The following is a 24,568-nucleotide window of genomic DNA, read 5'->3' on the forward strand; positions in this document are numbered from 1 at the left end:
TGGTAATTCAGCTTAGCACAAATGATGGAGGATTAAGTAGACAGGTGCCCAGAAGTGATTCTGTATTATTTATATTTTCAAGCATAATCTGCTCTCTGTCAGTTGCTTTATTCTTAGTAATTGGTTAGGCATCAACAAGGATTAAATCAAGCTGAGAAAGGTCTCAATAAATGTGTGCCAGTCTTGTAAAAAAAAAAAGGTTCTCAACAATATATAATAAATAGTAGCGGGCCTCCCTGGTGGCGCAGTGGTTGAGAGTCTGCCTGCCAATGCAGGGGACACGGGTTCAAGCCCTGGTCTGGGAAGATCCCACATGCCGCGGAGCATCTAGGCCCGTGAGCCACAACTACTGAGCCTGCGCGTCTGGAGCCCGTGCTCCACAACAAGAGAGGCCGCAATAATGAGAGGACTGCGCACCGCGATGAAGAGTGGCCCCCATTTGCCGCAATTAGAGAAAGCCCTCACACAGAAACGAAGACCCAACACAGTCATAAATAAATAAATAAATAAATTTTTAAAAATAAATAAATAAATAAATAAATAGTAGCTACCACTTATGAAGTGCCAGGCCTTTTATCTATTTTAATTTTTATAACATTCCTCTGAGGTTGGTATATTATTCGTTCCATTTTCTAGAAGAGGAAGAAAATGAGGTCTAAGGACACTGAGTAGCTTGCCCAGGGTTATACGGCTGGTAAGAGGCACACCTTGGATCACACCAGCTCTGTCTGACCTAAATGCCCCGATCTGCTTCATGTCATCTTGCATGCTGGTCTCAAAGAGGAAGCTTCCTGCCATGGAAACACAGCAGCAAGATACTGAAGGGAAAATGATGCATGTAGAATAATTTTGGTAATTTCAGTACTTTTTTAGCTTCCTGAGGCATAACTGACAATAAACCAGGCCTATTTAGAATGTAAATTTGATGACTTTTGACATATGTATATATCTATTAAACCATCACCATAATCAAGATAATGAGTATATTCATCACACCCAAAAGTTTCCTCATTGCCTTTATAATCTCCGCACCCTGCTCTCCCATCCCCAGGCAACAACATGATATGCTGTCATTATACATTACTTTGCACTTCCTAGAATTTTATATAAGTGGAATCATATAGTATGTACTCTTTTTTTGGTGAGGCTTTTTGCATTCAGTATAATTATTTTCAAATTTAGCCATGTTGTATATATCAATAGTTTGTTCCTTTTTATTGCTAAGTAGTACTCCATTGTGTGGATATACCACAATTTGCTTTTCCATTGCATTTTTCATCTAATGGACATACATTTTGGTTGTTTCAAGTCTGGGGCTATTACAAATAAAGCTGCTATGAGTATTTTTGTACAAATTTTTGTGTGGATGTATGCTTTCATTTCTCTTGAATAAACAATTAGGAATGGAATGGTTAGGTCATATGGTAGATGTATGTTTAACTTAAAAAAAAACCTTCCAGACTCTCTTCTAAAGTGGTTGTACTACCTTATATTCTCACCAGTAGTGAATGAGAGTTATAGTTGCTCCATACCTTTGCCAACATTTGGTATAGTCAGTCTTCTATATTTTCAACAAGGAATTATTGGGTCCCTAGAGTGTTTTCTGCACTGTGCAAGAGGGCATGGGGGCTTGAGGAATTAGAGGACTAGCGACTCTATCTCATAGAGCTCAAAGTCTATCTGGGGAGACAATGAAGTAGTTAGAGCACGATTACTATAATTGCATAGCTAGCTAGCTAGCTAGCTAGCTAGCTATCTAATAAGAAGGATTAATATGATAGGATAGGATATCTAAACATGATTAAAAGTATTCAAACGGGAATATAAAATAAGAGCATAACATTATTACGTATAGTTGGTCAGGTGTTGCTTCTGGTAAAAGATAACTTTTGTATCAACCTTGAGAGAACCACAGGACTTATACTGTTAGAAGAAAAAGATGGTGTTTCAGAATCCTCTACTGACAGGCTAACATGGGTCACTTATTTAACTTCTCTGTTCCTCATAACAGGGGGTTATCATGCAAAAGACCCAAATTAAACCACAAGACAAAGGACTATGAAATCATCTCCTTCCAAAGTTCTCATCAAAGAAGTGTGTCAACCCTGCACATTACATGGGCTCAGGCAAAGAAATGAATAATTACCTACATATTTTGAGAGAGAGCACTGATTAACTTGGGCACGTCAACAGAAAAAAATGCCACCCTCCCATCACATTAAACTTGTGCTGTACTGCGTGCCAAAAACTATCCAGTCACTGCTTTGAAGGGAGTGTGGGTTTTCCATGGAAACTGAATTTGGCACTCAGTAAACTGTCTACCACAGACTGACTCAAATAATATAAAGATTTGGCAGGAGTAAATAAGATCACCATCACATCTCAAAGGAAAAATGATTTCTTCACATAGAAAAAAAAAGCATTCATTCTTTTAAGGAAACAACTTCTCAGAATTTAAACAAAAGGCTATAATGGTAGGTTGGGATGAATCATGATTCCAGTGGGGATTTTCTTCCTTGGAATTTCTTTACAACTGGATGTTTTGATGGTTGTACCATGTGAGCTGCAGACCTCTTGGTTCTTCAATAATAGAGGTCCCAGGTTTTCCTTTAATGTATCTCCAGACATAGCACCCAGGTTCTCAAAGAAACTTCCCACTATCCCAAAGTACCTATTCTTTTCTAGATTCTCTGAACTACTCTTTCTAGGAATTCTGTCAACCTTTATCTCCACCCACATCCCAGCCCAATATCCCCTACATTGCCTGATGTGATTTAATTCTTCCTCCTCTCCCTCCCTAAGTGATTCTCTTGAAATGATACTCCAACTACCTACTTGGTCTCACTCCACTTATACCCCACCCTGCCCCTCACGTGCACCAGCCATCACCAGACACGTTACATTTATGGTACCCACATTTGCCCTTACTGGTGGGACCAGACCCAAGCTGTCTGATTTCAAAACTTGGAGGCCTCACTGTGAAGATGCTCTATTTCTTAGTGTCTCAAAAGCCTTGTGATGGACTTAAAGGTAGAGCTATTCAACATTTCTAATTTGGGGGACTTTCAGATTTATAATGTTTGGTCTCCATTTTAGAGTCTGGACCCCTAATTTAGGGATTTAGAAATATATAGATACATTGATTTGCTTACAGGGAACCATCCACAACAAATTCTTGGAGGAACTTCAGGAACACCAGTTATTGGGCATAAGCCCAGGTGAATCTACCGTACTGAAACTAAATTGAGGTCTAAGGGAAAGAATGCTGTTATGAGGCCCTTAACCATTGCACTTAAGATAAAGCCATTTATATTCAATGTTACTTTGCAATTGTGGAAACAGATATAGAAGAATTCTGACCTAACTTCTACGGACAGACCTGAAAGCCAGCAGTCTCTGAGAGTAACCAGGTGCTGACTAGGTACTAGAAGGAATACGGTTTAGGGGTTGGCAGCGATGGAAGTAGTATACAAAAGGCAATAACTCCAATTCAGAGTTTTCAAATAGCCTGTTTTCAAAAAGGCTATTTTTTCACAGGGATACCAACTGTCTCAAATATATTTAATTAAGTAGAGCTATTGACTCTTATTAACTACAGAAATTATTAAACAAGATTGAACAGTAAAAAATATGACTCTACAAATAACTTCTAGAATACACATCTTTGAAATTGATTGTGTTTTGTTTAGTTTTAAATTGAATATCTACTTTAAAGCTAGCAGGGATTCTTATTTCAACTTTTTATTTTTTTCCTAGTCTATTAAGGAAAAAAAAAGCTGGATGTAGTTTCTATCTCTGTAAGATGAGAATCATCACAAAGTTGCTGTAAGATAAAAAGCTCTTAAAACAGTGCTGGGCACATAGCAAGTGCAATTAAGTGTTTGCTAGTAGTATTATGAAAACCAACAGTTGTCGACAATGGCAGTGTTTGTACAACAATGGGAAGATGAACAAGTTTTTAAATGCCTGGAAAAGGGTATATATCTTTATGATGTATGACAGTGTTCCTATAGTGAGATTAGCTTTCAGTGACAGATCAGGGAAGACTGCCAGATAAGATTCCTTGTTATGGTTCAGATGTTACCTCTGAAAAATCCCTCTCTGCACATTCAAAGAGAATTGCAAGAGCAAACCTGGAAAACAAATGAATACGAAGCAAGTTCAATGTCTGTTTTTATATGAAGGAAATAAATACCAAAAGGCTGACTGTGTGGATGGCTCCAGCCTTCCAGAGCATTGGGAAATGCTCCAGCCATGTTCCTGGGGGTGACTCTGGTCTTAGTTCTGCAAACCACGAATTAATGGACCCAACCGTACTGTCATGGTCACATTTGTGATCAGCCCTCAAGCAGCTAGCTGAGTGCACGTCCTATAGCTAAAAAAGAGGAGATGGACTCAGCCGGTATAACAGCAAGGGGAAAAGCTGCTACCCTCTGGAAGAATTCACTGTTCTCACCTGCCCACACTCACAATTCTCACAGCATAACCAGTTATAAAAATCTGGCGACTCCTGTCAATCTAAGGCCTTCAATCATTTTTCACCTTCCTTGAGCACCACATCCCCTGCACTTGCTGACATGAAATGTGAGAACAAACCGACTGTGTACATGTTGTGAGGTGAATGCAGAATGAAGCTGAGCTATGTTTACCCTGCAGTCACTTATAAAAAATTACAAACTGCTCCTTGATCATAAATTACTGTTGTAAATGTTGTTACTTGTGACTAAAATGCATGGTATACTCAGAAGGACAGAGCCTTGGCAAGCGTAGCTTCCAACTCTTTATTAAAGGTGGCCTGGTGTACTGGAAAGACAGACCTTCAGACAGACCTGGCTCCAGATTTGGGCTCTGCTATGATGTGAACTTGATCAAGTGACTTAAACCCTCTGAGTCTCAGTTTCCTTACCTGTGGAATGAAAAGAATAAAAAGAAAAGTGCTTGACACAGTATATAGTAACTCAATGAATGCAAATGTATTGTCCGTCTGCTAAAAAGAAGCTAGATACTGTTTCTAAGATGCACTGCACTGTTCCACTGGCTAAGATTCAGGCATCAATAGGAACTTGTAAGAAACCCATTCTAGAAGGCCATGATCATTATGTGTCCTGAAGGCTATAAACAATCTGAACATGAGAGAGAACCGGTGTTAACAAGTGGCCTTCCACCCTCTGCCTAAAACGCCAGTGACTGGTGTTCATCCCCTTATGAATCAGCTTCATTTGTCTTTGGGAGATTCAACTGTTAGAAAATGCTTATTTAAATTGAGCCCATATTTGTTTATCTGCAATAATCACCCAGTGATGGGTTTTGATTCTGTCTTCTAAGCCATCAAGAATAATTCCAGTAACTCCAATGCCAGGGATGTGATTGTGGTGATGAGAGGGAAGGGCCACTAAATCCTGGAACTAAGAGAGCGGGAAAGGCCTCACAGGGTCATATTCTTTCCCAAGGTACAGAGATTCTGAAGCCAAGAGAGACTGGTGGCTGAGCTAACTGATTCTCAAACTTTTCCTTTGGTGATGACCCTACACATATCTATTTAAAGAGGGAAGAATATGACCGTAAGTAACTATTTCCTTTGTTCAGCTTAAAAAACAGAATGGTCCTAGGATAAAATAAGGGGATGGTACTTAGCATATAATAGGCACTCACCCAACCATTCATTCAGTAGCACCTATTGCTAACTGAATAGCACGTGTTAACTGACTATGTAAAGAAGAGCATGAGTAAGTCACTTAGAAAGATACCAGGCAATGAATGAAGTTCGAGCCAGTAAAGATATTTATGATGCTTCTTTGAGGAACAATAAATTTAGATGATAAAAACACAAAGACAGGGCTTCCCTGGTGGCGCAGTGGTTGAGAGTCCGCCTGCTGATGAAGGGGACACGGGTTCGTGCCGCGGTCCGGGAAGATCCCATATGCCGCGGAGCAGCTGGGCCCGTGAGCCATGGCTGCTGGGCCTGCACGTCCGGAGCCTGTGCTCCGCAACGGGAGAGGCCACAGCAGTGAGAGGCCCGCGTACCAAAAAACACAAAAACAAAAAACCCCACAAAGACATTGATAAGATACATTGGCCAATAAACTTGGAAAAAAGTAAATGGAACATTCAAACATTATCTCTTCTAAATAAGTCACAAAGCCTACAGTCAGTAATTCTAACCATCAAAACTAACAAAAGGAATTCACAATTGGTTCCATTGGCTGTTAGGTGGGTAGGGTAAAAGAAAAAAAAAGGAAAAGAGGAATTTCGAGAGAGTGAGTACACCTCATTCCGTATCTCTTTCCTCACACTTTGTGGATGATTATTTTTATTCTTGTGTGTGTAAAGACATTTTTTCTCCTGGGAAGCCTTAGGAGGAGGAGGCTGGAACACTACGTTAGGTGTGAAAATGGGGGTAAATCAGCCACCAGAAAGAACCCAGAGGTCTTGCCTAGCCAGTAAGCAGAAACTCAGTAAAGCACAGGCTAAAAGAAGGGCAGAACATCTCCTAAATTCTGCTAGTCATGGTAGTAAACTGAGGCAGACTGCCCCTAGTGAGGCTGTAGAGATGCCAAGGAAAACCCAGGTTTTCCCTTCAGTGTAGGACCAGCCTCCTCGGCCAGCTAAAGAAGAAACACACGAGACAGAAATGAGTGGTTTAGGTGCGAGGGATGTAGAAAAGAGTATTGGGAGGGAATTTTTCCAGAGCCACTGCATTCTCCAAGGAAGTAAAGGGCCTAGAGGTCATCTGCGGTTCTCTTTGAGGTCCTCTGGAAAATGTGTCTCATTCAGCTCACCAAGGACTCTGGTGGTGTGCAGAACACAAAGGGATTGTACAGTGGTGCTAGCTGTGCCTTTCTCCACGTGCTCAGCTAAGGTTTTTAGTTTCCCATTGGTAGTCCCCAGCCTAGCTCAAGGCTTTCAAGGGGCAGCTTCTCAGTTTCCCTACAGCCCAACCTTGCTCCCAAGGTGCTATTGACTCTTCCTCTTGGTTGTGTATGAGCCCTTGCCTGTCACCTGTGCACCCTCAGTTCCCCTGCCCAAAGACATCTAGTGGTTCAGTGGACTCTAGAGGGAAGTTCCCTTGAGAAGCGCCCTCCACCGGCCACACTTGAAGGCCAGGGTTTGTGCCTCAGCTCCGGGCAGTACAATGTGAAGTGGTTTTACTCCAAGCATCTGCCAGGAGACCAGGAGGGCTGCCACATTGCCAAAGCAGCACACCACCAAGGATACCATAACACTGTGGAAAGCACCACTCTGAAGTCCCCATCTGTGGCTATCCTTCAAAGAAGAGGTACCAGTCTTTCACCTATTAAACACATGTTGAGGGCTGTGTGCTGAGCGTATGGTAAGACTGAGAAGACACGAAAAAGAGAAAAAAGGACTCTCAGGAAGCTTCCAGTGCTACAGGCCCAATCACAGCTTGCACATTCCCAGGGGCCCAATTCTAGTGCAGGAGGTGGTAACTTACTACCTGAGCCCCAAGCCAAGGCCTTCAGGAGTTTCTGGAAACAAACTTCTCATGGGATGTCACCCAGATCTGCACTTTATCCTTGTGTCCTCGTCCCTTTTTATTTTTATTTTATTTTATTTTATTTTTTTATTTTTTATTTTTTGCGGTACGCGGGCCTCTCACCGCTGTGGCCTCTCCCGTTGCGGAGCACAGGCTCCGGACGTGCAGGCTCAGCGGCCATGGCTCACGAGCCCAGCCGCTCCACAGCACGTGGGATCCTCCCGGACCGGGGCACGAACCCAGGTCCCCTGCATCGGCAGGCAGACTCCCAACCACTGCGCCACCAGGGAAGCCCCCTTTTTATTTTTGAAGGGATCAAAATCTAAGACACAGGGCTTCAAGGAATTTCACAACTGGGAGGAAGACAGTCATGGAAAAAAATAACTATCACATAAATCGTGATGTGGCAAAAGCCAAGCTGCGTGGGAGTGAGGAGGAAGCGGCAATTAGGACTGTGGGTGTAAGAAGCCCGTGGCCTTCCTAAAACAGAAATCTCATCACTCCACTTGCTTGTTTAAAAAGCAAGAGAAAATAAGAAAGGAATTTGATGACTCTGCATTGTCCATAGGCTCAGACTGAACTCCCTGGGAATGTCTAGAGTAGGCTTCCTAATCTTCCCCCTACCTGCCCTAGAGCCTCTCTCATCACTCTCTAACATCTGCTGCTCCAGCTGAAGTCGCATCTTTACCTCAAACCGCTCGAAGCTGGAATCCAGAGAGAGTGCCAGGCGTCCCCTTGCAGTTCGTGGGACAAGTCCTAGATCCTCTGTGCTTCACTCCTCCTCAACTTCACTTCGTCTCATGTTCCATTCAGCTCTCTCTTTTAGACCCTGTTTCCCAGAAAGCAAATTTAGTCTCTAACATGTAAGTCCAGACACATTCACTCTTGGGCAGTAATGTTCTTTGTCTCCCTCCTATATTCCCCAGAACCCCAGCGAGCAGCACCTGTGCCCTGTCTGTGAGGTGAAATTTAAGATTCTTGACTATTCCTGCCCAGGGCAGGTCATGCTCGCTTCTATTGGCTTCTTGCCCATCCATGTCCTAGGATGTTAGTAATGAATCAAAACTGATACAGGTGCACTGTCTTAGGTAATTTCTCTGGACTCAGCCTCTAACTTCTCCTCTGAACACTTGATCTTATCTGTTTTTTTCCTCCATTGGCTGCCCTCTGGATTGTTCCTTTATGCTTTCCCCCTTGAAACCACTGCTGATAGAAAATTTGTCTCTGTTGATGGCATCTGACAAAGCAGCCCTTGGGTAGGCAATCCCCAATATCCTGGAGGCCTACTTATTTAAGAAGAGGGAATCAGATATAACGAAAGTAATGATGAGAATACTGGTAGGATTAGGTGATGTCTACTGAGTGCTCACCTGTGCTAGGCGCCACACGAGGTATGTCATTTCATCCTCACAACTAAATTTTGAAGATGTTCTTATTATCTCCATTTAAAGAGAAGGAAACTGAGACTTCGGAGATTAAATAACCTCCCTAAGGTTTTGACACATCTGATTTCAGAGCCTGCACTCTTAACCACATGTTTTTTTCCTGGTTCCCTGCCTTACAGATAGTAAGCACTCCATAGCTGTTTATTAGACTGTCTAGATGATATTGGCATTTGGCCACAGAGCCACAATGAGATTTGTGGTCATTCCTAGAGAATCTTCAAAGTTTTGTGTTTCTACAGAAGCTTCCTTTTCATTTTCTGGAAAACTGGGAGGACTTGAGTAAATTCCAAGAGCCACTGCTAAGTAATGAGAATGAAGCGAAACTCAGCAAAAAGTGATTGTCCTTAATGAGGTGACTTACTGTTGCTATTATTAGCTCACCTAGCGAAACCTGAGGGAATTCTATGAGTACAAAGAAAGCAAGAAATCCCTCTCATTAAGATGGGATGCAGCTAAGTGTACATTCAAGTTGTAGGATAAAAAACGTAATGCACACATGCCATACGGAATATATGCATATCTTACCATCAGGTTTTATGTAATGGTTGTTTAAAAGGCTATTATGCAATATGGTTTTTTATGTCTCTCACATCTATGATTTTTTAAGCTCTATTCTTTGCCGTCTCTTATATTCCCTAAGGGAGGGAAAGACACATCCTTCAATCTCAACTGGTAATTTGTATTTTTAAAAGTGAAATTCTGAAAGTACGACGACACCACGTCTGTTTTGTTCATCATAGTAGCCCCAAGTGTTTGTCCCCTGGTAAGCACTTGATAAATAATTGCATAATTGAGATCAGTCACCGTTCATTCCCACAACTATCACAGCTGCCCTCGTCGGCTAAATTTATGCAGGTTGCTGATCCTCTATGTGAATCAGCCTTGGAGCACAGATATATGCAAATGTTTAGGCTGCCTCTTTTCCCATATGTTCCTGAAGCTCCCTTTGGAAGGAAGAAAAAGACCTTCTAGGAGTGAACTGGGCACTTTTTCTCACTGGGGCTCTGCTGGGAGAATGGAATGAGGTCTCCTAAATGAATGTCCTTCCTGTTCTGCGGGGATTGGACAGAACGTGATGAGGCAGCAGAATCAAACACAGGCTGGCCCCAGAGTGTGATGCTGAAATTACCTGGAGAGTCATCTCCAGCAGCTGCAAGCCTCAGACTATTCTAAGAAACATAATTAACTACAAGAGGTAGCAAAATAAAAAGGAGACCTCTTTTCCACCTCTGAAAAGCACTAGGTTAATTAATAAATGGTCCTTAGCTCTCCCCTATGGAGAAAGATGTTCAGCAACATCTACCTACTCTGCTTTTCAATGAGTGCAGGAAAAACAGCAACCTCTCGCTGATCCTTCAGGTCTTCATTACATCAGGACCAGCCCTGATTAAGCACTATGTACCAGAGACACAAACATGTGTCATTGTTAAGAGCATCTGTTACAGAACCAGATTAAGTTCAAATCCCTGTTCCATTGCTGCTTGCCTCCACATGCACCTTTCTTATCCTGTTCTGTGTCCCTAAGGGCTGATCTATGTGGATCACATCACTGGCTCTCTTGCCTTCCTGCTTCCCAGCAGGGAGCACTATAGCAGGAGATAAGGGAGAAAGGAGAGTGTGGGATGGTTTCCTCCCCTCCTGCCTCCCTCTCTGCTACATTCCCCACCTATGTCTCAGTCTTTTACAGATGATCCCTTCCACACAGCCCTATCTATTTCCTGGATCTTTAAGTTTAAGGGCTCCTTAAATCAGGCAAATCCAAGTGTACTGTCTCTCCCTTGCTGGGATCCTGGCTGATATACCCTTTGCTAGTATGTGTTGATAGTTTGGGCAACTTACTCGACCTCTCTGGGCCTCAGGTAGCCATTTATGTTGGGGAGGATGGTAGGACCTCGGTCACACAGGTGACAGGTAGAGGGCTCCAGACATGGTGTAACTGGCAAGGGTCCTATGAATTAGAAAGTCAGGAAAGACCTCTCTGAAAGAGGTTACACTGAAGCAGAAACTTGAAGAAATAGGAGTCAGCCAAGTTGAGGACAGTGGATGGGAAGTATGGGGGCAAACAGGATTCCAGGCAGAGGAAAGAGCATGTGGAGAGGCCCTGAGTAGGGAAAAAGCTTGAAATGTTGGAAGAACCACAGGCAGGTGAATTTGCTGGAGCACAGCAAGCAACAGGGGAGTGGAGAGAAAGATGGGGCTTGAGGGGAAAGTGAGAGCCAGATTTTGTAGGACTTTTCAGGCCTGGTAAAGACTGGATTTTTTTTCCCATGCGCAATGGGAAGCCATTGCTAGACGCTCAACCCTTGCTCTTGATGCTGCTGTTTGTTTGCTGATTTTGTCAACAGTACTGATTTCAGGCTCCTGTCCACTTTTCAGGACACGTCCATGACGCCTTACTTGATCTCCTGTGGTGCCGCCCAAACTGCCCCTATTGTCTGTCATCTTCCTCCCTCCCCTGCTGCCCACCCCCCTCAGAACCCTCAGTATTGGTTCTGATTTACTCAAATCAAAACTATGCTTTGAATCAAAGCAAGATCCTTTCTGACCCACCTCCTAGAGTAATGGGAATAAAAACAAAAATAAACAAATGGGACCTAATGAAACTTCAAAGCTTTTGCACAGCAAAGGAAACCATAAACAAGACCAAAAGACAACCCTCAGAATGGGAGAAAATATTTGCAAATGAAGCAACCGACAAAGGATTAATCTCCAAAATTTACAAGCAGCTCATGCAGCTCAATAACAAGAAAACAAACAACCCAATCCAAAAATGGGCAGAAGACCTAAATAGACATTTCTCCAAAGAAGATATACAGACTGCCAACAAACACATGAAAGAATGCTCAACATCATTAATCATTAGAGAAATGCAAATCAAAACTACAATGAGATATCATCTCACACCAGTCAGAATGGCCATCATCAAAAAATCTAGAAACAATAAATGCTGGAGAGGGTGTGGAGAAAAGGGAACCCTCTTACACTGTTGGTGGGAATGTAAATTGATACAGCCACTGTGGAGAACAGTATGGAGGTTCCTTAAAAGGCTACAAATAGAACTACCATATGACCCAGCAATCCCACTACTGGGCATATACCCTGAGAAAACCATAATTCAAAAAGAGACATGTACCAAAATGTTCATTGCAGCTCTATTTACAATAGCCCGGAGATGGAAACAACCTAAGTGCCCGTCATCGGATGAATGGATAAAGAAGATGTGGCACATATATACAATGGAATATTACTCAGCCATAAAAAGAAACGAAATTGAGCTATTTGTAATGAGGTGGATAGACCTAGAGTCTGTCATACAGAGTGAAGTAAGTCAGAAAGAGAGAGACAAATACCGTATGCTAACACATATATATGGAATTTAAGAAAAAAAAAATGTCATGAAAAACCTAGGGGTAAAGCAGGAATAAAGACGCAGACCTCTTAGAGAACGGACTTGAGGTTATGGGGAGGGGGAAGGGTGAGCTGTGACAGGGAGAGAGAGAGTCATGGGCATATACACACTAACAAACGCAGTAAGGTAGATAGCTAGTGGGAAGCAGCCGCATGGCACAGGGATATTGGCTCGGTGCTTTGTGACAGCCTGGAGGGGTGGGATGGGGAGGGTGGGAGGGAGGGAGACGCAACAGGGAAGACATATGGGAACATATGTTTATGTATGACTGATTCACTTTGTTATAAAGCAGAAACTAACACACCATTGTAAAGCAATTATACCCCAATAAAGATGTAAAAAAATAAAAAATAAAAAAAACTATGCTAAGGGCTCCCCTGGTGGCGCAGTGGTTGAGAGTCCGCCTGCCGATGCAGGGGACACGCGTTTGTGCCCCGGTCCGGGAAGATCCCACATGCCGCAGAACGGCTGGGCCCGTGAGCCATGGCCGCTGAGCCTGCGCGTCTGGAGCCTGTGCTCCGCAACGGGAGAGGCCACAACAGTGAGAGGCCCGCATACCGCAAAATAATAATAATAATAATAAAAAAATAAAGCACCTTATGAAGTTGGGAGGGAGGAGCTAAGGTTGAAGCAAAGCTGTATGTATTTTAAAAGATTACTTGAGAGAATAAATTCTATTCATTTCTTCTACTACAAAGACTTTCTAATATTTAGGTGCACTTTAAATGTATCTTTATCAGTGGTGGGTTGGGTTGGCAGATGCCTTAAAATGATACAGTTCAGTTCAGCCAAGCAGAGAGCAGCTCATGCACTGGCAATACTCTGTGGTCAGGGAGACTCAGAAAGTCATAAGGTACAGTTTTTTAACTGTGCGATTAAGGTTTTACCACCTAGTATCTGAATTTTCACAAAGTAAATGACAGTGCTTCATAGTTTTTCTATCTAACCAAAAAAAATAATAAAATCTATTTATAAAATGCCAGAGTATCATCAACAGAATACTGACAAACCATATCGAATCTCATTGCTCATTTAATATAGCTTAGGTACACAAATACAGGTACAACAGGAAAATACTGTCCCTCAAATATTTCACTACACAAGCTCCAACATACTTTTATGAAAGGAACTGACTGCTGAATAGACAGGTCTTATAAATGCATCAGTTATATGGGAATTCCACTGCATGTAAGCCTAGCAGTAAGTAGCATTGCTAAACTAAGAAAATAGTTGGGTTATGAAAATATGGAATCACATGTTCTAACAATGCTAAGAGGAGATTAATTTACTCTTAGCAGGAATATCTAAATGTCTTAGCCTTTATTTTTATTTTCTTAAAATGACCTGGGTTGTGTTTTTTTTTAAGCACTTAGAAAATGCAGATTTCTTTTTTAAAAAAAGAAAATAAAAATAAATCATTATTCCACCACTAGTCATGTTTTGATACATCTCACCCCAGATATCTGAGTTATACTGCACATACTTTAAGGGGCACCATCTAACAATATAGTACAAATATTCTCTCACAATATCATTTTTAGTAACACACTATAATTCATGTAACCCATTTTCTGTGACTGGTCACATATTGCTTTGAATCCTTTACTTATTAACAATGCCAAAAGACCATCTTAGGACCTGGGCTCTGCATACATACATAATTATTTCTATAAGATTAATTCCTTAAATTTGTATTGCTGGATCAAAAAGATAAGAATTTTAAGGCTTTTTATTAAAATGTTTTTAATTATAGAAGTAACACTTGAACATAATCTATCAAAAAGCAAAAGTCTCTTTTACCTTCTTCCCTGACCCCAACCTACAGTCCACCCTTCAGATGTAACTACTGCAAGCAATTTCTTATTTATTCTCCCAGAAATTTTATATTCATACACAGAGATATATGCAATTTATACATATTACACAAATGCACCATTACACAAATGGAAGCATGCTATATCTTAGCAAGATATCTTGGAGATCAGTGCCTATATCTCTACCTCAGTCCTTTTAATGATTTCATTAGATTTGGTTGCCTGAATATATCAGAACTTACTAAAAAAATGGTCCCCATTGATGCATATTTCCGTCATTTAATTTTTGCCATTACAATGATATACCATCCTTGTACGTGTATTTTGCAAACTTACATAGATGTTTCGGTATAGAGGGAATTTGTTAAGTAAATGGATATATGTCTTTTAATTTTTCTAGACATCATCATATTGCCTTTTCTAAATGGTTATTTTATTTACATTTCTTAGCAACACTATTATGCAATCTTTTAATCCTTGCTACCCTTAAAGATAAGATCCTGCATTATTTATGTTGTATTTTCATTTGTATTTCTTTAATTATGAGTGAGATCAATCACTTATTCAATCTGGACCTCAAATTCTAAATTCCAAGTGAATCATCATATGGATTCTGAAGACTGGGGAAAATCTTGCCCCTGCCGTTCTTCAACTAGCTAAAAAACTGTATTGTGATTTATATCCTTCACTTCACATTCATATTCTCCTGCTTTTATATATGATAACTTAAAACAATAACAAAAACTATTGTGTCTTGGCACTGTTAATGGCCAAACTGTTTACATGTTTGGGATACTTTGCTGGGAGAATCATTTAACACAAAGTCTTCCCACTTTTCCCACCCCAAAGCAGAGTCACTCAGCTCCACATAATGGCCTTTTGCGTGTGCCAAGATTTCAAAGTAACTTTGAAAGTGCTGTCATGAATAAACCACCATATATATTATATATGGCTAGTTAATTATGATTAAAACTCATTAAAATATAGGGTAGTAGTCAAATTCTCAAAACCACACCTAAAAAAATAAGAATTACTCAAAAATGTTCACAGTGATTATGCCTGGGTAGTAGGATTGCAGATTACTAACTTAATCTTTCTGTGGAAATGCTAAAACATCAACACCAAGTGCTCTGGGTAGGAACCTCCTACCTATACCCCTTGTAGAACATACTAGAAGGATTTCTAAAAGTTCATTATAACCAATGATTCAATGAGTATATCTGAATACTTTCTGTGAAGCTATAATTGTGCTCCAGACCAGAAGTACATATGGCAGTGCCACAGATACATATCTGCAAGAGAAATGATTAGCAATGTCAAAAGAGAGATGAGAAAAAATGCTGATTTAAATGCAACAACTACACCCTTGAGGAAGTCTAGGTCTCCATTTCTTTACTGCGAAATGATGGCATTAAGCTAAAGTAGATGAAAGTTTCTTCCTTTTTTTTTTTGTCTCAGGATCCCATTACACTCTTAAAAATTATTAAGGACCCAAAAGAGCTTTTGTTTTGCGGGTTATTTCAATCAATTTTACTATGTTGGTAATTAAAACTGAGAAAATTTTAAACTATTTATTAATTCAAGGGTAACATTAATAAACCCAATGCAGGTAAACATAAAAACATATTATTAAAAAATAACTAGATTTTCCAAAACAGAAAACAACTATAAGAGCAGCTCTCCTACAATGCTGCAAATCTTCTTTATGTTTAGTAAGTGGGAGACAGCTAGATTCTCTTGTCTGTGTCTACATTCCATCTGTTGTGATAACACATACCATGTAGCCTCTGGGAAACTCACTTTACACTAGTGAGAGTGAAGATGCAGGTAGCATCTTGGTATTATTACGAAAATAATTTTTACCTTGTGGACCCCTTGCAAAGGTCTGTGGATCCACGAATTATACTTTGAGGATCTCTGAATGAGAAGATTTCTAAGGTCTCATTCAGTTCTGACATGTTATGACTGTATGATTCTCCCCATTTAAAAAATGCCAGAATGAAAAATATAGAAAAAAACTGCAGCAAACTAAGATCTAACAGGAAAAACATACCAAAACCAGGAAATTTTTCTCTAAGCTTTTGTCTTCTGGAATTTGCTCTCTCCCAAAATTCAACTGACCTTCCTGAAAAGGAAGGTTATACATATATTACAAATCTCCAATTTAAAGGCCAATGAAGATTTTATTTTATTCTATATGTTTTTGTGGGTGGGGTAAGGTGTATAAAAGGTACAAAAAATGTTACTTAGCCATGATAACTTAACCAGAGGCAGGAATTCTCTGTGTGTGTGTGTGTGTGTGTGTGTGTGTGTGTGTGCACACAAGTATACGAACATTCAGATTTTATTAATAGGGCACACTTTAGTCATTTCATAAACAGATGAGATCTCTCTAAATAGAAAACAATCCTAGTGATCAGGCATTTCCTCTACAGGGGGAATTTCTATAATAAAGGAATTCTGGTGTCCAGTGGGGTTTTTAGACATATGTTACATTGAATATACCAGCCTTAGGTTGAAATGAATACATTAAATACATTTTTAATCATCACCTATGTTAAAAATAATAGTAAAGCCCTATAGAGCTGACTGGATCACCCGATTGCAGGCATTAAGAAGCACATTCATTTAATGTAAATGTGATTAATAATAAATAATTTTTCTTCACTCCTTACATGAATTTACATCAGAGAATGGTCTGTTTGCACAGCTGAATGAATGCATTAACCCTTATAAAAGGAGTAGGTTCTGGCAAAAGACTCCATAAAAAGCTTTTTGAGATGGCATGGCAGGAGCAGAGGTGAGCTGGAAGTGTGCTTATCATCATTTTCCCAACTGTATTTGAAATAAAATTTAAAGCTTCAAAAAGGCATTTTAAAAACTCAGGTTTTTGTTTTTCTTTTTGGAGTCTAGTTGCTTTACAATATGTGTTAGTTTATACTGTACAGCAAAGTGAATCATCTATACGTATACATATGTCCGCTCTTTTTTGGATTTCCTTCTCATTTAGATCACCACAGAGCACTGAGTAGAGTTGCCTGCACTATACAGTAGGTTCTCAATAGATAACAAATGAAAACTCAGGGTTTTAAGGATACATTCTGGTTTCTCAAACCAAAATGGTGCCTTGCAAAATAAACAAGTCTTTAATATAGGTTCATTGCTAGTCTCTACTCCTTAGCAGGAAAAGCTGATTATTTAATTTATATAATTTATGTATGATATTCAGTTTACTCATCAGTAAAATGGGGATAAAACGAATAGTGCCCACCAATTGCAACAGGATTATTTGAAGGGCAAAGAAAACAATGCATATAAACAGCTTTTAGCAGAGTTCCTAGCCCCAACTAAGCTCTCAGTAAATGAGAGCTTCAATGAGGATGATTCTGTTTCTCTTTTTAAAATGCTACTTGGAAATACAGACCCACAGATACATGGAAATCTGAGCCTGCACTGAAAATCTATAGAAAAGAATGGCCTTTCCATAAAACAGGCATTTGGGCTAGTTATCCATAGGAAAAATTAAATTAAATTTGTCCCATCTCATATCATACACCATAATTAATTCCAAGTAGATTTAAGACTTAAATGCAAAAGGCAAAATTCTACAGCTTTTAGAGGACAATACAGGAGAATATTTTATGAGCCAAGGCAGTATATGTTTTCTTAAATATGACACAAATGGGTTGACAATTAAAAGAAATAGTTAACTTTGATCACACGGAGGGGAAAAAAAAACTTCTTCCAACATAAAAATTTTTTAAAAATGCGATGAAACTCAAACCACAAGTTGAGAGAAGATATTTGCCACACATATAACTAACAATTCATTAGTGCCCCCAATATATAAAGAATACCAACAAATCAATAAGAAAAAGACAATCAAGTAGAAAAATAGGCAGAAGATGTGACTAGGTACTTCAGAGTAGGGAATCCAAATAGTGGATAAATGTATTAAATAATAATTACACTCTTTGTAATCAGGAAAATATAAATTGAAACCATAATACAGTACCATTTATAACCACCAGATTAGCAAATATTTAAAAGCTGAACAATATCAATTGTTGGCTAGGATATGTAGGAATTAGAAAATTCACATGCTCCTAGTGGTATTTCAGTTTATTTTACCCATTGAAGAAAATAATTAGACATAACCTAGTAAAACTAAAGATGTGAATTATTTATAACTCAAAATTTTCCCTTAAATTCTTACACTTTCACACAAGGACACAAGTAAAAGAATGTTCATAGGACTACTGTGTGTAATAACAATAACAAAAAAGAAAACAAAGCCATGAAATACTTAATAGTATGAAGATGGGTGAATTTTGGCCATACAGAGCAATATGAAATATAATTAAATTACAGGAATATTACAGTAAGAAGAAACAAAATCCAGGAATATGTACAATATAATTTCATTAATGTCAAGTTAAAAAAATAGGCAAAATTAACTTATTGGACTTCACTGACATTATTAACTGTTTTCTAAAGAGAAGGACAAACAGTAGTGTAGAATCTGGCAGCATCCTAATGTTATCACTGATGATGTCCAGAGCAGCTACAAGATGTTTATCTGTTTAGGCCTTCACAGTTTCTGTACTGTCCCTTACAGTTTATAAAGCACCTTCACATTAAGGTTCCCTTAATATTGTAACCTTCACAACATAACCTCTTTTCATAGGAGTAAAAAGGGGCTCAGAAAGGTTACATGAATTCCTCAGGTTCACACAGACATCTGAAGAGCAGAGTATGACTTTAGCCCACAGCCTTTTCTTCTAACTCTAAAGTCACTCTTCCACGCTGCCTGAAAGTTAGTTTGACCAGAGGATTCTGCAATCCACAAACAGGAGATGAAGCCCATAAATGCAATTGTAGCCCCAGTTCATTCCCAACACCACGGGCTCTGGAGACTAGCTAGTTCTAGCCTGAGCTACCTAAATGGATCTAATCTAAAGTGGATAGAAGTGAAGGCTGCACTACAATCCAGAGATGCCTTAGGAAGAAACTTCAGACCAAAGCAGGCTGGAAACATTTGCAGTAAGCAAGAGGGTTAGGAGGGCAGTATTCCCAGGGAAATGTTTATTCTCTTTCCATAGGTTAAAAAAGCAAAAATGCAAATCGTTACAACAATTTACCCCTCCAGCCGGCAGGCACATGCCCAATTGCTCTCTGGGATGTTTTGAGCCTGCCCTCCAGTTCTTAGGACCTCTTGGAGTTAGGAAGGATCTCGGGACTTCCAAAGCAAATAATATGTGTAGCTTAATTATTTAGAGTTAATATATGGCATGGGGTGGTATTTAAAAAATGTTCAGGGGAACTGCATTGCAATGAATTGGCTTTTATTTTCCCTAAACAAAAATCTACTTTGTTCGTATCATCTTGATCCATAGGGTGACCAAATTTCCCAGTGTGTCTGGGAAGTTCTGGTCTATGCCTGATATCCTGGCATAACTACAAATGGTGCCCGCCTTCAGGAACGAAGAGTCCCAAGTTGGACAATAAATTATCGAATCACACTACTTATCCAAGGCTGTCATTTATGCATGTGTTTATTTCATTCAACAAGCATCTATCGAACACTTACTCTGTGCCAGATTCTATGGTATAGGTCAGGAATACAAAATGGAATAAGTCTTTGCAAGATGTTTACAATCTAAGCAAACCCATGGTTCATGGATGGATCAACTGGTTGATTTAATCATCCATTCATTGATGCAATAAGTCTCCCTCAACAAATATTTATTATCTCCATCTAAAACCTGGAAATACAATAGTATACAGATAAAAGTGGTTCCTACCCTCATCAAGTTTATAAGCTTATAGTCTATGGAAAAGATAGAATAACTAGAAATGTGATAAATGGGAAAGAGTGGTATTCTATAAACAGCATTAAAGAGGTGATGGCAGAATTCTCTTTGGGAGGAATAATGCTCTTGTATTTGGAAATATTCGTTTAAGGGATTCTAGCCTGGTTTTAAAGGAAGAAGTTTAAAAAAGAGGAGCTAATCTTCTCTTTAGTGTATCAGTGTATGTGGGTTCGTGAATTTATTCTATTAATATATTTAACAAATAGTTTTTGAGCATCAGTTTATGGGTATAAAGTGGCGAAGAATGTAGAAAAAATCTTTGCCCTTAAGGACCTTACAGTCTTGTGTAAGGGTTTGTTGGAACTACCCAGTTCATTAATATCTAAAGGGTCTATAGATTTATTCTTTCATTCATCCGTTTATACTGTTTACTCAACAAGATGGCCATATATCAGGTAAAGTATCCAATAAGAAATTTGAGGAAGAGTTGTGTCTGATGCCCAACTATTAGTTTTCCCTTTTTGTCCCTTCTTAAATTACCTCAAGCTATCCTCAGGTCCTTACTAAGCGTGTCAACCATTCTCCAGAGCTGGTTCTGGAGCTTCATGCAGCACCAGAGGTGACATATGACAACAAAAACTCAGAAGCATTTACAGCAAACACTCAGATGTTTTCAGAAGGGGACTAGATTTCCTTTATGAAGTATTTAGTATTGAGATACTAAATAAAAGAGTGATCTCATAGGTCTGGAAAATCTAAGAACATTCAAATTATATTTTGATGGGGGAAATATATAATGTTACATGAGTAATCACTAGAGCATTAACCCAGTCTAAATGCACACACATTTTACTTGAGAGACTTCCTAACGTTGATAAGTCCTCAAAGGGGTTCATGACTGCCACTACCATCTCTTACCACACAAGAAAAGTCAAGAACCACCAGTAAAGAATGAAAGAAACATAAACTAATTATAATATAAAGCAATAAGTATTATAATAAAGGAATGTACAAAGTGGCTGCAGCAAGCTAAGCAAAACACAAGCAGCAATGGGTAAAAGAATGTACATTTCTTAAGGTTTAATTTACTTGCATATGCTTTTGTGTAAACACAAGTACTGTGCAGTGGCTCAAAGAGTGGGTTTGGGAATCAGGCAGACCTGTGTTCAAATCCTACTCCACCGCTATCTAGCTCTGTGACTTTGGGTGAATAACTTTGCATCACTAACCTCAGTTCTCTCAACTACAGAATGGGGGAAATAATTGTCCTAATTGTGGGCTCTAACATTACCCAAGGAGTCTTAAGAATGGGGTCCTACGTAGAGAATGGACTTGAGGACACGGGGGCAGGGGAAGGGTAAGCTGGGACAAAGTGAGAGAGTGGCATGGACACATATACACTACCAAACATAAAATAGCTAGCTAGTGGGAAGCAGCCGCATAGCACAGGGCGATCAGCTCGGTGCTTTGTGACCACCTAAGAACTAGGGTGGGATAGGAAGGGTGGGAGGGAGGTGCAAGAGGGAGGGGATATGGGGATATATGTACACATACGGCTGATTCACTTTGTTATACAGCAGAAACTAACACAACATTGTAAAGCAATTATACTCCAATAAAGATGTAAAAAAAAAAGTGGGTCCTAACTGTGAGGATTAAATGATAAAGAACTTGGAAAAGCACCGGGATTCAAAATGCTCAATAAATGTGAACTATGATCAAAACTAAACGCAGACACACACACACACAGACACACACAGACACACACACACACACACAGAACAAAGAGTAAATTACCTCTGACAAACTGTCTTTAAGTCTATCCCATATATTATCAGACTATAGTTCCTTAAAATCTCCTAAATGCTAGCATATAAAAATGTGTGTTCTAAAATACATTTACATAATAATTATAGTGTTTTCAGGGTTTGAGAGCAATGAGGTTGTATTTCAAGCAGGTAAGCAGGGCAAAGTGTGAGGAATTAGGGTGGAGGACGTATACAGAGGCAAGCAACTCAAATAATACCTTGAAATGAAATTCTAGGTTTTTTTACAAATAAAAATAAAATGAGCAGAAGGTAAAACCCAACTCTTACTTCTTTCCTGGGTGCAGCCTTTAATCCACTTGGTCACTTTAGCCTCCCTTTTCATGGAGGTGAGGATGGTTTTGCATTGCAAAATAGACACTGTCACCACAAAGGTGAGATCTCATCTTCTCAATTTCCCTGCGCCACAGACTTTGAGTCAGACTTCTTTATCTTTCCACCTTGCTGGGTCCTAAATTTAGTCGGGGATCCATGTTAATAACCCATTTTTTGTCCATCTCACATTTTTCTAGATAATGTAAATACGAAAAAATGCCAACCATGTGACTCTCATAAAGGAAGTAATGAGACGCTCTGACCAGGTGTGATAAAAGGAAGAGGAATACAACACAATACTAGCAAACAGAAACCAACAGCACATTAAAAGGATCATACATGATCAAGTGGGGCTTATCCCAGGAATGCAAGGATTCTTCAATATATGCAAATCAATCAATGTGATACACAATATTAACAAATTGAAGAATAAAAACCATATGATCATCTCAATAGATGCAGAAAAAGCTTTCAACAAAATTCAACACCGATTTATGATAAAAAACCTCCAGAAAGTAGGCATAGAGGGGACCTACCTCAACATAATAAAGACCATATATGACAAAGCCACAGCCAACATCATTCTTAATGGTGAAAAACTGAAACCATTTCCTCTAAAATCAGGAACAAGACAAGGATATTCTCACCACTATTATTCAACATAGTTTTGGAATTTTTAGGCACAGAAATCAGAGAAGAAAAAGAAATAAAAGGAATCCAAATTGGAAAAGAAGAAGTAAAGCTGTCACTGTTTGCAGATGACATGATACTATTCATAGAGAATCCTAAAGATGCTACCAGAAAACTACTAGAGCTAGTCAATGAATTTGGTAAAATAGCAGGATACAAAATTAATGCACAGACATCCCTTGCATTCCTATACACTAATGATGAAAATCCTGAAAGAGAAATTGAGGAAACACTCCTATTTACCACTGCAACAAAAAGAATAAAACACCTAGGAATAAACCTACCTAAGGAGACAAAAGACCTGTACTCAAAAAACTATAAGACACTGATGAAAAAAATTAAAGATGATACAAACAGCTGGAGAGATATACCATGTTCTTGGATTGGAAGAATCAACATTGTGAAAATGACTCTACTACCCAAAGCAATCTACAGATTCAATGCAATCCCTATCAAAATACCAATGGCATTTTTCACATAAGTAGAACAAAAAATTTCACAAGTTGTATGGAAATACTAAAAACTCCAAATAGCCAAAGCAATCTTGAGAAAGAAAAACGGAGCTGGAGGAATAAAGCTCCTGGACTTCAGACTGTACTACAAAGCTACAGTAATCAAGACAGTATGGTACTGGCACAAAAACACAAATATAGATCAATGGAACAGGATAGAAAGCCCAGAGATAAACCCACGCACATATGGTTACCTTATCTTTGATAAAGGAGGCAAGAATATACAATGGAGAAAAGACAGCCTGTTCAATAAGTGGTGCTGGAAAAACTGGACAGCTACATGGAAAAGAATGAAATTAGAACACTTCCTAACACCATACACTAAAATAATTCAAAATGGATTAAAGACCTAAATGTAAGACCAGACACTATAAAACTCTTAGAGGAAAACATAGTCAGAACAAATCACAGCAAGATCCTTTTTGACCCACATCCTAGAGAAATGGAAATAAAAACAAATAAATGGGACCTAATGAAACTTAGAAGTTTTGCACAGCAAAAGAAACCATACACAAGATGAAAAGACAACCCTCAGAATGGGAGAAAACATTTGCAAATAAAGCAACTGACAGAGGATTAATCTTCAAAATTTACAAGCAGCTCGTGCAGCTTAATATCAAGAAAACAAACAACCCAATCCAAAAATGGGCAGAAGACCTAAATAGACATTTCTCCAAAGAAGATATACAGATTGCCAACAAACACAGGAAAGGATGCTCAACATCACTAATTATTAGAGAAATGCAAGTCAAAACTACAATGAGGTACCACTTCACACGGGTCAGAATGGCCATCATCAAAAAATCTAGAAACAATAAATGCTGGAGAGGGTGTGGAGAAAAGGGAACCCTCTTGCACTGTTGGTGGGAATGTAAATTGATACAGCCACTATGGAGAACAGTATGGAGGTTCCTTAAAAAACTAAAAATAGAACTACCATATGACCCAGCAATCCCACTACTGGGCATACACCCTGAGAAAACCATAATTCAAAGAGTCATGTACCACAATGTTCACTGCAGCACTATTTACAATAGCCAGGACATGGAAGCAACCTAGATGTCCATCCACAGATGAATGGATAAAGAAGATGTGGCACATATACACAATGGAATATTACTCAGCCATAAGAAGAAACGAAATTGAGTTATTTGTAGTGAGGTGGATGGACCTAGAGTCTGTCATACAGAGTGAAGTAAGTCAGAAAGAGAAAAATAGAAACATATATATATGGAATCTAATTTTAAAA

The 24,568-nt window shown here is 39.2% G+C and overlaps 1 protein-coding gene across 3 annotated transcripts in view; it reads right to left on the reverse strand.

Annotated features, from left to right (window-relative positions):
• Nucleotides 1-24,568, reverse strand: part of PLPPR1 (phospholipid phosphatase related 1) — a 269,965-nt gene that overhangs the window by 180,485 nt on the left and 64,912 nt on the right. Inside the window, exon 1 of one of the 3 annotated variants that reach the window (XM_060153374.1) lies at nucleotides 8,184-8,236. The exons of the other annotated variants lie outside the window; for them this stretch is intronic. The gene's annotated coding sequence lies outside the window, so the exon portion shown is untranslated. Of the gene's footprint in view, nucleotides 1-8,183; nucleotides 8,237-24,568 lie in introns of those variants that run through there. 3 annotated transcript variants of the gene reach the window in all.

The sequence above is a fragment of the Lagenorhynchus albirostris genome, chromosome 7 (assembly GCF_949774975.1).
Source record: "Lagenorhynchus albirostris chromosome 7, mLagAlb1.1, whole genome shotgun sequence".
In the NCBI taxonomy this organism is placed as follows: domain Eukaryota; kingdom Metazoa; phylum Chordata; class Mammalia; order Artiodactyla; family Delphinidae; genus Lagenorhynchus; species Lagenorhynchus albirostris.